Below are 13,164 nucleotides of genomic sequence, written 5' to 3'. Positions count from 1 at the left end.
TTCCTATCCACTCTTGCTTTAATTTTTGAATGAGCTATTAGTTTATTTTTATTTGTTTACTGTTGGTGTTAGCTAATGCCATATGCCACTTCTGTTTTCTAACTTAGGATGACTGGCTTTTGATTAAATGAGAGCAACATTGGATGTGATTTTACTGATGAAGCAATGATGATTTTACAGGCAGGTAGGCAGTTTTCAGTCTCCTGATTAAAAAGATACAAGTTCATTGTATTTCAGAAATGTTACTGTACAGGAGCTTAGTATGAATACCAGAAAGTAGTTTGAACAGCCTGGCAAGATGTAAGGGTTTTTCTGCAGATCAAAATCCCTTGTAGTTTTAAGGTTTAAATTCTTAAATTTTGCCATAATGTTAACCTGCCTAGTCCCAAAGCAGTGGTCAATATCCACTTTCCCACTTTCATATGATTCTGATTGTTTAAAATTGCACATGAGGTTAAAAAGAGGAAATTTTTTCTACATCTGGAACAATACATAGAAGAAATAAACTTGGTTGGTGTGGTTTGGGGTTTGTGTTGATTGAAGTGTTTTTCCTTTATTGGTGATCATGAAATATCTACTGCTTTAAAATATGTAACTCCTGTATCAGAAGGGAGACCATAGCCTTGTCTGTGTGATTTCTGTTGGGGTGGAGCAAGGCCTGGTCTGATTCTTCTTGGAAGCAGAGGAAAGTTCTCCATTGACCATAGCTGGAGCTAGAGTTCCTGCAGAAAGAGGAGTTACTTCATACATTTAATGAGATGATATTTCTCTAAAACTGGAGTGGGAGCTCTGATGTCTTACGAGAATGAAGTTGCAACCTGTATGAAAGACTTTGTTTCTAACTGGCCCCTTGCTTTCTTATCTTACAAATTCTTCATACACTGTATGCCATACAGCAGTGATAGATTGGAGTTTATAAATATAGAAATATAAATATAGATATAAACAAAGATATATATAGATATAAATATAAATATAGATATAAGTATAAATATAAATATACTTTGATATTATGTGATTGGACGTCACATACCCAGACACAATTATGTATTTAAAAAAAGATAAAACATCCAGATAAACACATATGTAGAGGTATGAGTGAGTGTGTATAAGAAGACAACAGAGGGCTCTCCTATTATCATTAAACTTTGCTGTAGAGTACAGTAAGTGAGTACATGCCTCCTGTTATGCATAATTATTCTCCAGTCTCAAGGGGAAATTTTGTATCTTACGTCTGCAGTATGAAACTGATCTCACAAATACTCAGCCTAGAAGTGTTCATTTAATCTTGGAAGTAGTCCCACTGAATTTAATGAGCCCTTAGATGGTAAATTCTTTGGGGCTCTTATTTTCCTTTGTGCCTTATTCAATGGTAAGAACACTCTCCATTAGCTTTTACATTAGCTTCTACTGTTACTTACAGCAAAATGCTTTTAGGTTTTGGCTTGAAAATGTTAATTGAAACACAGAGGCAAAAAAACTCTGAGGCAAAACACAACAATTAAATTAGAATTATTCCAAAATCACATTTTAGGAATTTGAGTTGGCTTTCTGAAATTTCAAAAGCTGTGTTTTTGAGTGCTGCTCCAGGCCTCATCTCATTTTTGCCATCTTTGTGGCTTTTGAGAGGAAGGATTGTAGACCTTGGATGGTAAGATTCCAACCTACTGATGAATGTTGATAGTCAAGGTAACTTTGGCTTCTCTTCAGCTGGGTGTAAGTGTAGAAGATCCCAGCTTTTGTTAACTCTGATGCTGGCAGCCAAAGATATCTGCTTTATCCATCAGAGTCCTTTGAATGCCATTCCAGCTAACAACATTCTTCCAAATGACTGCAGAGGCCCTGGATGAGCCTTCTTCTCTTCATGCTTCCCAAATCACATGCATAAAGTAAGTTTTCTACAGGCTGGATTGACTCAGTAGAATTGCTGTGGCTGTATGTCAAGCGTAAGCTCATTCTAGATAATTGACACCTCATTTTTTTTTTCTTCACAGATGGTTTGAATCATTGCTTTCAGAGCAGGGGGTAATTTAACCTTGCCAGCAGAGAATTTCTAAAACTTTGCAAGTTTATAAACTTCATAAACTTTTTCATACAGTTAGAGCAGCATTTCTATTCTAGCAGTGTAAAACTATGTCCCACACTGACCAGAGCTCAGTCATGAGGCTGCAGTTCATGAGCGTACTCCTTTAGGTCCCTGCTTTGAAAGAATTAATGGGAAATTGTGCGTGGTTTCTTAGGTGTTTTTGTCTTGAGGGTTACTCTGCTAGCATCCATTATCTTCTCTTCCGAGAAAAAAGAGTAGAGTAGGAAATGGGAGAAATAGGGAACAGTAATAAATATAAATATAGGTAATAAAGCCATTAGGTTATGAGAAAATTAGGTGAGATGATTTGGTTTGTGTATTGGTTTTTACTTTAAATCTGTATTTGAAAGGCACATTATTTACTGCATTGGTTTTCATGTTAAAAAATGGTATTCTGGCTCAGCAGTACTGTCAAGAAGTACAATATGTCCCACCTCATTAAGTACTATATTTTTTCCTCTCCATCTGTCTAGAACAGCAGGAAAACTTGTTTTCAAATAGAAAAATAATCAGTTGTGTCCATTTCCATTCTTTACCTCTGTATCTTTATATGTCCAAAAATTTGTTTGAATTTGAATAGGGAAGTGTCTCTAGCACAGCAATCCTAATAAAGGCACTAGTCAGAAGATCAGGGTGTGTTGTTTGGTAGCAAGGTGATCAACTATGAGAGCCCAAACAAGAAAAAAATAAGAGTCATAGACTGGTTTGGGTTGGAAGAGACCTTAAAGATCAGCTAGTTCCAACCCCTGTGCCATGGGCAGAGACACCTTCCACTAGAGCAGGTTGCTTTTACTGGACACATGAGGGAAGGCAAATCTGCCCATTTAATAAAAATAAAAACTCTGGCTGACTGACAGCATGGGGGAAAGAAATTCAGAAAGAGAGGTATTTCCTGCTCTGTTTGAATATGTGACAAGGAGTTTATCACTATTTGGATATTAGAAGCAGCACAGCAGTTGTGACTAAAAAGCATGTTTTACATGGAAGCAAATAACATAGCCATACAACAAATAGCTGTGCCATACACAGGAGAATGCCCTGGAGGTTTTTTGATTCATTACAGACAGTACTGTTCAGATTAAGGGCCTGATCCACCATAACAAAAGGGTAATACTGGACAATGATAGACAGCAGCAAGGCTGCTGCAGGGCTGGCTTTACTACTGGAGCTAGGAGAAAAACAGCTCCAAAAGCCATGAAGAAAAGCCAATAGCAAAAATATCAAAACACTGCCTATATTTTCAGATAATTGCTTTCATCACCATTCAGCTTTTGGGAATTCCAGTGCTCTTCAGGTTAAAGTGATTTTCCTCATGGGACTCCTAGCTGTGCTATCTCCTTATTCTCTGCAGCAGCCACTCACAGGTCCTGCAAGAAATCAATTTTAAGCCTGTATTGTCTTTCTGAAGAATACTTCCAAAGACTGAATGAGGGGCTCTGATGAAACCTTTTGCTTTCAGGGGCCTCAGATCATCCTGATAATGTTCAGCTAGTTGGAGTAGTGATACTGAATGAACAAAACAGTGTTAACTTCAAAAGGTCACTCCTTTGCAAAGCCAGGGAGAGTAGCCATGGGCAGAAGTTGGCTGCACACCAGGCAAAAGTCCTGTATCAAAGGTTGGATAGAAAATAGCATTTTGCATCTGAGGTAATACCAGAGGATGTGTAACTGTGTGAAAGAGTATTGTTTGCATGAAAAGAAGTCATTTTTAAGAAGTAAATAAATACAGGTTTAGAAAATGGCAAATAGGCTAGAATAATTCATTCTCTCAATCCTAAAATATTTACATCCTTTGTTCTGTTGTAGACACAAAAGGTAAGAGACCCCAGTGAGTTAACAAAAGGAATAAGCATGCAAATCAATTTCAGACAAGAGACATCAGTCACAAATTTGCCACCGGGTGATGTTTAACAATCTGAGAGTAATGAAAAGAATTTTCAGGAAGAATAATTTACGTGTTCTGGGCTATGCATGTGCTGAAGATGATGTCATACCCTGAAAGAATAACTATGCAGACCATAAATAGTCTTTCAGCTAGAGATTTAATACTTACATTTCAAGATGGGAGTGTATTTTAGAAGAAAATGCTTTTCTCTTTATCCAAAGAAGGATACTTAAAATCATAAAGTAAGTTTTATTGTTAAAACTCTGCTACACAGTGATACATTGTAATGAAAAGTGAGATGCATGTAATAAAAGGGAAGGATGACTTAATTATGGAGCTCAGGAATGGGAGGCAGGGTGAGACCTTGAATCCTTTTGGCACTATGTCATTGACTTGCTTTGCAGCCTGAGGCAAGACCCCACTTGCCTCCCAAGAAGCAGGGAGGGAGGTCACAGGGTTGCACCTTGCATTACAGGGTCACCTGCAGTGCAGTTAGGATTCCGTGTGGCGCCTCCTGGCCTTGGTGCAAGTGTAGCTGTCTGTCTAAAAGGAATGGGGCTGAGGCAGCTGCATCTGCAAAAGCTGTGAGAACCTCAGGTTAAAAGCATGGGGGATGTGCATGTTTACTCACCTAGTACCTGCACCGACCAGTGCCAATGCTTCAATATTTAATAAAACTCAGATCTTGTGTGCGTTCGGATGAGTAGCAAACAGTTGGACTTTGTTTAGATGCAAAGGTGCAACTTTAAAACCATACTTTTGAAATTATAAAATTGTGCTTGCTCCTGGCTCTGATGGTTAACCCCAGAATTAGTACAGAACAGCTGGAATGCAATTAATAACCCTGAGCAGGTACTATTTTACCTTCCATGGCCACAGCCTGTGCTGCATCATTCTGTTGACTGCATCAGACTGACAAGTTCGCACAAAGGTTGTTGGATTTTGAAACGGTTCAAAAAGGTCATATTCCTGCACTGTCTTTGACTTTTCTTCCATTGTCTCTTTTCCATAGCAAGCTTCACTAACCCACTGGGACTTGTGGTATTTGGGCATCATATTAAGCACTTTATCTAAGCTCTCTGGAAATACCTACTTACTGAGCTGTACTCACACACATCTGCTACTTGCTTATTATACTGGAAAGCTCATAGACTTTTCCCTCTTGCATTATGGGAAGCTGTCTCAGAAATGGCACTCTGGAGAGTTAAACCTTTTTCTGGAAAAGACTGGATGAAAAGAAACCTATGAAAATATATTCATATAGAATTAAATACATTAATGCTGCTCTGCTGGTTCTAGACTATATGCTCAATCTTTTCTCACAATTTCCTAAAGTATAGCTCATTTCTTGCACAGTCTCGATGTTTGTTACATTTGAGGAAAGGATCTTTCTTACTGTCCACCTCTAGGATTTCTAATATATAATTTTAATGTATGAGATATATAATTTCTGAAAATAATGTGGTTTATTTTTAATTTAGCATAATATTTACCTGGGGGAAATATAGGAGAGGTTTCTGTGGCTGTATTGTGTAATAGGGATGAAAACATAGCCTTTCTCTTGGATCCACAAGTTTACTCTCCAGGTAGAACTGTTTGCATCATGTAAAGGATGAGTTAAAAAAATGAAGGCAAGCCACAAGGTTTTTGCCTGCCTTCCTTTCTTCCACAAGGGAAGAAGCACATCAGGCAAACCTCCCTTATTTTGTCTGTGCCAAGCACTGCTGTTTTGGCTGTGGCAGCTGCTGTAGCTCTAAGGCTGAAACAGCAGCTGCCAAGTACTGCCTTGAGGTGCTGGATTTTCTTTTCTCTAATCCCTCCATCCTGGGCTTGTGCTCAGCCACAGTGCACTCTGTTCCTGCACAGGATTTAAGAATTGGGCAGTAAGCATTAAAATAGCTCCAGGTGGAGGGATTTTCATCCACCTTGTCTAAAATCAGTGCAAGCCTGGAAGGGAGGCAGTGAATGTACTAAGATCAAAGATCATTGTTACACAACAAGACAGAAGGAAACATGTTAGAATGCCCTTACACTTAAACATATCCTGAGCCAAATTTTTATACTTGTATATACCTTGTTATTGTGGGGTAGGAGGATTTAATATATATAATGAGAATGGAGTATTAAAAATTTAGACATTTTCCTAATTCTTGAAAATTGATAATAAGGAAATCTGAGTGATGGGTTATTTCTTGGTTATACAGAAAAACATCTTTATACTTTGGATAAATTATTTGACCCACATTGATATCATCCACTATTTCCAGAATTCAAACCCCTAGGGAAGGTATGTGAATTCCCATGTTCTAGGAATGATCACAATGGAGAAACTGAATTAACACATGGAGGTGATGTTTGCCTTTTGCTTTTGCCAGCAGCTTGCTTGTCTACAAAGCTCACCTGCAGCAATTGCATACTGTTAGTACATTTCAATTAGGCATGTACTTAAGGAGACCTAACTAAGGATTGTCTTCAGGGTTATTGCCTCTGCAGACTCCTGCAAGTTGTAGAAAACAAGTGAACAGCAAGTCACCTTTGTGTTCAAAAGAGTAAGGAAACCCAAGGTCAGCTAGAAGCTGGGGAGGTGTCACCATGTGTTTGTACTGGCCTCCTTAATCTTTTCCAGGGTACTCATTTTGGGAGATGTCAGAGATGATACAAAGTTAGACACACCTTTGGTCTGTCCCAAACCATCCATTGGTGCTGGTGTAGCTCACTTGCAATGCCATTTAGGTAAATGATAAATGTAATGAAATTATTGAATTGCTGTGGGTATTAATAATTTTAAAAACCCAGTTGAGACATCAACCTGGAATCTAGATTAGGGGTGGAGTACTTTACTGAAAATAACATGTTGGAATGCTAATTAATGCACACTTTAGGAATACCAGACTAATGGAAGACTTACCAAATACTTCTTAAAGGCTTATTCTACCTGAAAATTGAGTGGGTAAGTAGTGTATTTTTATCACATCAGTCCAGTTCCTTTATCTACCAGTAATTTCTTCTGGTGCTTGTAACCAAAAAAGCCCACTAAACAACGCTCCTGCTTTCTTCTACCGCTTGTGTTTAACAAGCCATATATATAACAAATAGTGTTTTTCTAACACAACTGTTTATTAAGTTCCAATCATTGCCTTCACTAGAAAGCTGCTGAAGGCAAATGGACTATTCAGTTGTCACTGAAGGCATAGTTTAATGATGCAGTGTATCTCTAGACTGATGAATTCAGCCTTTTTATTCTGCTTAATCTATGATGTGTGAAGCAGACGGTAACTTCGCCTTGCAGACCTGTCTGTGGGAAGCCCATTTCCTCTCCTTTGCTCTTCTGTATGTGATAAACAGAGCTTGTTTATTAAAGGAGCCATCAAGGTACAAAGTTGAAGCCTCAGGTGCTGCTTTAAGAGTCCCTTTTCAGAAGGTACCGTCTCCTTCAAGCAATCAATTTCCAAGTGGCCTCAAGCATTCCCTACAAAATTGTCTTGTTTCACTTTTGGCAAAAATATTATACTGCTGACCCACTGTGTGAACAGCAATGGTAAATAGTGAAGGATAGATGGAAGCATTTGGGTGAGAAATCTGTGACAGGCTTTTATGTGAAAACATTTAGTGTCTGCTCTCACTTTAATCGCTTATTATTTTTAAGTCAGTGACAAAAACATCCTGTTGAAATAGGAACACTGGGATCCCATCTGCAGGGAGAATGGTGGTGTTAGACAGACCTTACTATCCTCTAGATGAGACAGTGTATCAGGCAAACTTATTTGTTGCTAGTTTTACTGTTGTTTTTAAAGGCTGCTCCTGAAAAGCTTTAGCCAGGCTTATGAACTTTCAAATGGCTGCATAAAATTATATCTTGTCTTTGTTTATCCATAACATAAAGTTATTGTGGTAAAAAATAAAATAGAGACTTCATCTTTTAGAAGTTTACTATACCTTTATGTTGCCCTCAGGCTGCCTCTATTTTTCTTGGGAGAAAGCACATTCATATTTCTTCCGGAATGGGACCACTTTGTATAGGCTGGAGCGGTTTGTGATAAATCTTCAGTCTTTTTGGTTGCATGTGTATTTGAATGAAACCTAATAGTTTTTGTTTTTTTTTGTCTTTTGAACATCCACATTTTGTAGCTGTGGATCAAGTGTTTTCTAATATATTGAAACTATGCTGTGACAGAAATGTGCTAGATAAACAGGACTCACCTTTTTTTTCCTGTTACAGAACTTAAAAATAAGTATCAAAACAACTTACCACATATGGAATAACAACAGGCTGTGTAAGAGTGATGAATATGTTCCAGCTTTAATGTAGATGGAAATGGAAGCACTTTCATACCTGCCAAAACCTTTTAATAATGTTTTGAAAACTGGTATTTACATTCTTTGAATTGTTTATACCTAGAAGCAACCTCCTACTTTGGCAAACTTGGTTTAAATCCTCTTGGACCTCTGACAACCAAGCTGATGAATATACTGGTATGCTCTGATGTTATCTTACCTGAAAGCTCGTTTTCATCACAAAATGGGTTTTTTGGAAGGGATCACAGTGACTCGTCTGGTTTAACCTCCCTGCTCAAGCAGGGTCATTCTAGAGCACACAGTGTAGGATTTTGTCCAGATGGTTCTTGAATATCTCCAGTTAGGAAGACTCTGCAACCTCTTTGGGCAACTTGTTCAATAGGAGAGTTAAAAACAAATAAAAATTAAAGACTGGGGTGTGAGAAACTATCTCCCAGTGAGGAACTAACAGTCTGACGATGTTATCCTCTGGTGGTTTCCTCCAGCAGGCCCAATAGGAAATGTATAGTATCAGTCAAGATGAGTTTTAGAAATATTTTTTAAAAATGCAATGCCCTTTTATCAAAAGCTTTCTTAATGATTTGTGGTCTCCTGCAACTCCTGACCCTTCTGTGGTACAATATTGGCACATAGATGTCAGGAGTGCCATGTGGCTGCTATGCAGTTTGCACATGATGCCAAATGATTTAATAATTATTAGGCTGTCAATCCCCCACATGATATCTTTAGGGCTAGGCTTACTCAATCCAGTTTTGCAGGTCCAGTCTCACTGTTTTTCTGTCCTGAATTTTCTCACTTACAGGACAGTATCCTAGCTCCAGTCCAATAGAGGGGAAGGAATTCTGTGAAGGAGACCTGTTCTCTCTCTAGTCCTTCCCAACAAAGGATCAAAGCAGACAAGGGCTGTGCACTCGGGCTCAGGAAGCATTCATGGGAAGTGAGAGTGCTGGGATCTTTGTACTCCTCATCTTGGGAGGCGAGGACAGTGTTCTTACCCTCCCTCTGGGTGTCAGGACAGATCCCAGCTGCTCCCTCCTTCCATCCTTAAAAGTCGAGTGAGATCAGCTCCAGCTGGGAGGTAGGACTGGGTTCATGAAAGACTGACAAGTTTTTGTGGTGCTCTCTCTTTCTTTTTGCCATTTGCCCCAAAGGATGTTTTAATTGATATTAAGAAAAATCCACTCAGTGTCATCATAGTTCTTTTGGAGCAAATCAATGGTGTGAGTGAGGAGTATAGAGATTACCTCCTCCTGTTGTTTGATTTTGAGCAGAGGAGATTTACCCACCTTTATTCACTGCATGTCATGGGAACAAATGGAGGGCATAAAGCACTTTGTTCTTGCTCAGGCTCAAGGGAAAAAAAAAAAAAAAAGAAAAAAAGGTTCCATTTAGAAGACAGGAGCCTGGGATTCTGGAGTAGAAGCCGTGTATGACTGCCTCTCAGATGGTGCTCCATTTCAGGAAAAGTGGTGAAAGGACATCTGTTGGCAACCCTTTTTTGGGTTATTGAAAGCAGCAAGTTGAAAAACAGAGCAGATGAGGATGTGTGGGATCCCAACTGACCATAAGAAATCAGATTGCACTCTTTAAAAGAAAACTGATTACCAGACATATTAAACTTTAATCTTATTTGCAGTTAGTAGCCCCAAAGAGAATGCTTTGTTGGAGACCTTCCAAGAAAAGCTATTTCAGACAGCTTGTAAAGCAAAGACGATGCAGTAGAAATAATGCAAATACAGTTCAACTTTTGCTATAATGAAGTTAGTTTATGACAACCTTTGTAACAACCTCAACAATAAATGCCAATATCCTCATTGGTAATTAGCTCTGGTGAGACAAACACTTCCCCAAATTCGATGTGAAGACACTATTTACATATTTCTTCCTTTTGAAAAAGCAGACTGTATCTGGCACATAAGTATACATTATATTCTAAGGTTTCTAAGCACCATCTAAATACTGAATGAGTGCAAAATGACCTCCACTAAGGTCAATGCCTGTTTGCATTCAGTTCAAATGGGATGCTGCTTCAGATGCAGCAAACTGCCAAACCCTGGCACTGTAACCTCCTTCAGCTAGGGAGTATTTTAATCCCAGTTCTGTGAGGATTCTTTGGCAAGGCTACTCCTGGCTGTTGTCCTCAGTACACTAAGTCATGCTGCTGATGTGTATTATAGTTACACGTGCCTTGCCTGTGGGATCTGGTCACTGATGCTTCCCTTTACCTTGTAGGTAGCCTGAACTTCAGCTCCTCATCTGGCAGTTTTGGCATTGTCATGGTCAATTCACCCCCCTGCAGCTGTAGGTGGGCTGCAGACATAAGATGGAGACCTGTACAGGGCACACCTGTGTCCATTAGTGCCTGGTGGAGTACAAATGACATGGGGCAGGGAGGGGCTCCTCTCCTCTATGGTTTTCCTTAGACCTGGTGTTTTGTGGGGTTCTGGGCACATGAAAGGAGTGGCACAGCTTGGGCAAACAAGTAACCAAAGTAAGAAAAAATACTCAAAGTTGTTTCTTGCTTCCCTCTAGGCAATTCTGCAGTATGTATGTTAGAGGAATTTGATAGTCTCATGAAATCAAAAGGCTAGCATTGACTATAATTACAAACCATCGCAAAGATTTTTAAAAAGTATTTATTCATTCTCATGACCTAAAGATGTGCATGTTGTAAAAGATCCCTCCAATAGTAATTTTACAAAGTTGACTTAGTAGTGCTCCACAATCCATAAACCTGAATCTCAGAATAATTCTCTAAATACAACTGCAATAAACATAGCCTTTAAATTATAGACTACATTTTTGAATGTTCACTTCAAAATTACATCTTTTTATTTACAGAGTTTAGTGAATTCATGTCACTTCTTAAAGTGTTTCTGGCTGTATCTAGACATCTCACATTGACTTTTTCTTTTCATTAAATTAATAGCATTTTTGCTAAGTGAGTTTCCTGGACTTGGCAGCAACGCAATAGAATAGTTAATTGAGGTGTCACAAAGGCATTCCACCATTCTACTTGGGATACATCCTATGGCACCATCAATCATAACAGAACAAGTGTTAATCTGCTTGCATACAATAGATCATAAAAAAAATAGTGTGAATTTAACACTTTTTTGACAGGAAAGCCTGACACTTCTTGTATTATCTGCCTGTGTATAAGTACACACATATTTAGTGCCCAGCCTATAAATGCTAAATGAAGGTAGCTCGACAGCTCCTGTGTGCATTACCTCTCACAGGGAAGCTACCTGTCAGTGCACACACTCCCTCCTGAATGTATCAGCTGAACAATGCAGCAAAGCTCAAACATTTAAGTTGTTTAAGCACACAAGGAATCCCTTTCAGCTCATGGAAGGTGAACATATGTGAGAGCCCTCCACTGGGCAAAGAATGCCTCCTTGTCCTACTGTTTATGCTTTGGCTACCTTGGTATTTTCACAGGAATGTTTACTCTGTCACCTGACTACACCATCAGGCATTTTCCATAATGTTTTTTTTTTTTTTAATATTCAAACTGTTTCAGTCAATATTAGTCAAATCCTCTTTTAGTTGAATTCTCAGTGCACCCTGGTCTTCTCAGGAATCCATCCTGCACTTTTGACTCTTCCCCAGTGAGGGGAGAAAGGCAGATGGACGTCAAATGCAACCACCGTGCTGCTGCCTGCACTCTACTGCTTTAAGAGGCTGGGCCTGAAATAGCTTCAAAATATACATCAAAATATATGGAGAAACAGAGTCCTGTATGCTACCTCACAAACCTAATGCTCATCCTCAACAGATCTGTGGGTACATGAGGATTCTGAATTCGCTGGTTTTGTCTGAAGAAAAAGCATCTCAAATGAATGGCTGGAAACCCTAAGTGCCTTTAAAAAGGTCTAAGTTACTTTGGAGGGCAGCAAGAGCAAGTGCCACAACAAAAATTAACTCTTAGGGTTAAATAAAATGAAAACACCACAACTTCAAGTGTGTTGTGGATAAAGGGCTAGACAGTGACTGAACTTAAAGATTTTTAAAGAGAGAAATAAATGGACACACCAGCAATATCCCCCTAAAAATGATGAGGCATCAGTATGACGTGTTCAGCATTCACCTACCTTTGTCTGCACACTTTTTTTTCCCCTTTCTCTGTTTAAGTTCTATTTTGAATATAGGGTTTCTGCCAAGAAACTTGTTAAAAATGTCTATAATGAACACAGCATGATTTTTGGATTCTGTAAACAAATACCTCTTTAAAGTTATATATAATTTCAGAGACTTAAGATTCACTCGTCAAGGAAACCCAGCGTTTTCTTCACTAAAACTTTGTGAGTTAGACTTTCTAAAGGGGACATACAAACTTTGATCTATAAACTTTAAAAAGCTGAATTTAAGATTAGGGAGAAGATAAAACACTTCACAGAATTTAGATGGCAGTATATATCTTGTTCTGTGTGAAGTAATTTTCTAGTTGTATGGAATAATCTTAGAACACGTAGTACTAGGGCAGGTATGTAACGTTTTGATGCTTCCTTGGCCAGGGGCCACTGCTAAGAAGAGGCTTGTTGCAGCCTAATGACCCAATGCAACATTTGTTTCAGCTATTCGTCCCAACATCGCTGCTGGGGCACCACGTTGCCGGCACACAAACTATGCCAAAGCCGTGGCCCAGCAAGGAGCTGGGAGCTACTGCTGACCCCCACCACAAGGCGTAGCAAAGACGAGCCGGTGCCACGCGGTTCCCGCTCGTCCCCGCCGACCAGACCTGCTTTAAAAGCACACGTTAAGCGCGGGTGCAGCAGGTGCCAGCGCAGCAGGGATGACACAGGAAAACACCACACCTGCTCCCCGGTACAAAGCCTGCACGGCCCGGAGAGCCGCCACCCGGCTGGCAGCCACGCACCCGCAGCCCGCAGGG

Source organism: Molothrus aeneus, chromosome 1 (assembly GCF_037042795.1).
Source record: "Molothrus aeneus isolate 106 chromosome 1, BPBGC_Maene_1.0, whole genome shotgun sequence".
NCBI classification, from domain to species: Eukaryota; Metazoa; Chordata; class Aves; order Passeriformes; family Icteridae; genus Molothrus; species Molothrus aeneus.
The sequence above is the reverse complement of the archived record's forward strand: the minus strand, read 5'-3'. Positions refer to the sequence as shown.